General features: G+C 34.1%; 1 protein-coding gene across 3 annotated transcripts in view; it reads left to right on the forward strand.

Moving 5' to 3' along the window:
- frmpd1a (FERM and PDZ domain containing 1a) overlaps window positions 1-3,048 on the forward strand; it is a 30,440-nt gene that overhangs the window by 10,151 nt on the left and 17,241 nt on the right. The window lies entirely within an intron of this gene.

A 3,048-nucleotide genomic window follows, 5' to 3' on the forward strand; every position in this document is an offset into this window, starting at 1 on the left:
GCCCTTTTCCGGCTCAAGACCATGGCCTCGGATTTGGAGGCACTGAGCTTCATCCCGGCCGCTTCGCACTCGGCCGCTGATTGGCCACCCCAGGTGCCACCCGCAAAATGACTGACAAGTTGGGGTGGGGATCACATTTGACAATAAAAGATTGCCAGAGCTAAAACAAAGTAAATATTTCTTATGCAGCTGTATTATCTAATATATTAGATATAAATTAGATAAATTAATATAAAGAAACAGTTCCACCACACCAAATATGTATAAAAAAAGAGCTGAATTGTAGTCACCTGAATTAAGCATCTTGGATTCTTTTATTACTACCTAAAAGGTGTCCCTAAAAGTCTCTAAAAGGTTAAAATTGAGATTTCAAAATGATATAAGCATTGCTTTTGGCTACCATCGTATCAAATTTCAGTTCAGTATTTCTGAAAAAAATATATGGCCAATTGGACCAAATATTTGAAATTAGCTTTGGTGGCTATCTTGGATTTTGTATTTCCATTCAGATTTTGTTAAAGATTCATGGCTTCTACTAWATACTGTAAATTTTCAGCTGKGTATTTAATGATTGACTCATAGCTCTTTGTATAATTAGCATTAGCAATTAACTTAAATTGGGACTAGCTGTCATTCATGGCTACACCACAATAAATTTCAGCTCTATTAGTCTTAAAATAGCTGAATTATAGCCATTTAAATGTAGCTGTGGTGGCCATCTTAAAGTTTGAAATCCAGGGTAGTTTTATTTATTTGAGTGCCCCCCCCCCCACAATACATAACACCGTGGCCACCCCAGTGCTGTTGCAGAAATATCTAGCACTGCCCCTGTTGTGAGTAATCTATTCGTCTCGTCAGTTATGATAAAGTATTCGTAGAACTGCTGAGCCTCATTTGCATAAAGTGAAACTCTTCAGTAAATGAAAGTGTGAAGCTGAGCCGGAGCGCCGCAGACCTCTGATCGGTACGCAGCAACACAAGTGAAACCCCCCAGGAGGCTCTCGCTGCATGCTGATTCTGCAGAGACGCACAGAAAATTACATCAACAAAGGAAGTGCAGAGTCGCACTGATGTTCAGTGTGTTTGTGGGGATTTAAAGAATCAGGATGTACCGACAACCTGAACTCCTGATTTACCTTTTTGTAATCGATGTTGGCTCAGACCAGACTCTGCTATTGTTTAGCTGTTGTTTATGTTTCAAAAAAGGAATACAAAAATAAAAAACTGGGTAGCACTTTACATTAACTACACTTTATTTAGCCTCACTTTATCATTATTTAATGGTTTGTTAACCTTGAAAACATCATTAATTAGGGATGATTCAAACTTAAATAAGCTTAATATTAATAGTTACTGAAGTTAATTATTTTCAAAACCAACATACTGATTATTTATTCATGCTTAATAAGTCATGAATAAAGTATTCCATATATTCTTTGTGTATATGCATATAAACGGTCATATAAATGTACTTTCACATCATGCGTTCGACATGTTAATGCTTAGAGGAGGTTTGAACTGACTGTGAATTCAGTCTGATTTCCACCTGTTAAAAGGAGCCTTTCAGGGTTTTGTTTACATTAATAAATACAAAAAAAAAAACATGAATAGTCTTCATTTTAAAGGGTTCACAAAAAGATTTAATTAACTACTGACAACTGCTTTTTTTTTCTTTGTTTATTTGGATCCCCATTAGCCATTGTCGAGACAGTATGGYTTCTGTCCCTGGGGTCCTCATCATAAATAAGCATTTATTACAAAAACAGTTACACACACTTAATATGACATTAGTAACATAGCATATTAATTCATAAATGTACAATTAAAACACTTTATATGATGAAATAATTAAGCATAACTCTTTTAAAAGCTCTAGCATTTGTTACATTTAAAATTTAAAATAGAGTAATTCCAAATTTCCTGAGGAAATGCTAACATGAATATGCTTATTGCAGAAAGCTTCAGCTGAAAGCTGCCAAAATGGAGCTGAAAATGTTTTATAGCACAACTGTTAATGCCACAATTTTTAAAGTTGAAAGAAGCACAAAAAGTAGAAACTATCAGAATAGCAAAAAGAAGAAAAATAATAGCCGAAAGAGCAGAGAAAAGCTAAACTTAGCATTAAAATAAGCTAAAGGCAGCAGACACAAGTTGGAATTCACACCCAGATGATGAAAGGTGTGTAAAAATGTCAAATTTGAAGGAAAAGAAGAATAAAATTACAAAAAGTTGATTTTTTTTAAATAGCTAAAACAGCCAAAATGGCTAAGATGTAGTTAGAAAATCTTAAATTAGCACAAGGAAGCATAGTGAGCACAGGTTTCCTGAACTAAGCAGAAAGAAGCTGAAATAACCACCAAAATGTGATTTTAGCCTTAAAAAAGCTAACTTTAGCTAATAACAGCTAAATATTAGCAAACATTGCTGCAAATGTCTGTATCTATTAGAAAGCGACTGTAAGAAGCATGAATAGCTCAAATTAGCAGAAAGAAGCTGAATTAAAGCTAAAATAGCAGGGAAAAAACTACATTTTGCAAAAATGTAGTTTTTCTTCTTGAAACAAGAAAGTTACAGAGAAACGTATGGARTAGTTAAACATTAATAAAGAGAAAAGTGAAAATAGTGTGAATGTTTGTAYAACATTCACTATTATTGATGCTCTGCAGGATTAGTAGAATGTAAATAATTAGCCTTTATAGGTTAAACATGTCAATTAATAGCTTATTACATATGAATCATCCTTAATTAATGATTTTTATGGTTAACTATCCATTTAATAATAATTAAATAATGCTAAATAAGGTATAGTTATTATTTTAAAAAGTATAACATCTAATGAAACTGATAAAAGATGTCTGCCTGTCCTGATGTCATGAAGGGATAAATTAAAGACGGCCAGGCTGGAAATATATTTCTGCTTTGATGCTGGAGGTGCAGAAGACCAGGACTCTGACACTTCCTGAGGTCCAGAACCTTTTATTATCTTGTCACCGTCTGTTTACACACACACACACACACACACACACACACACACACACACACACACAC

The sequence above is a fragment of the Austrofundulus limnaeus genome, unplaced genomic scaffold (genome assembly GCF_001266775.1).
Source record: "Austrofundulus limnaeus strain Quisiro unplaced genomic scaffold, Austrofundulus_limnaeus-1.0 Scaffold194, whole genome shotgun sequence".
In the NCBI taxonomy this organism is placed as follows: Eukaryota; Metazoa; Chordata; class Actinopteri; order Cyprinodontiformes; family Rivulidae; genus Austrofundulus; species Austrofundulus limnaeus.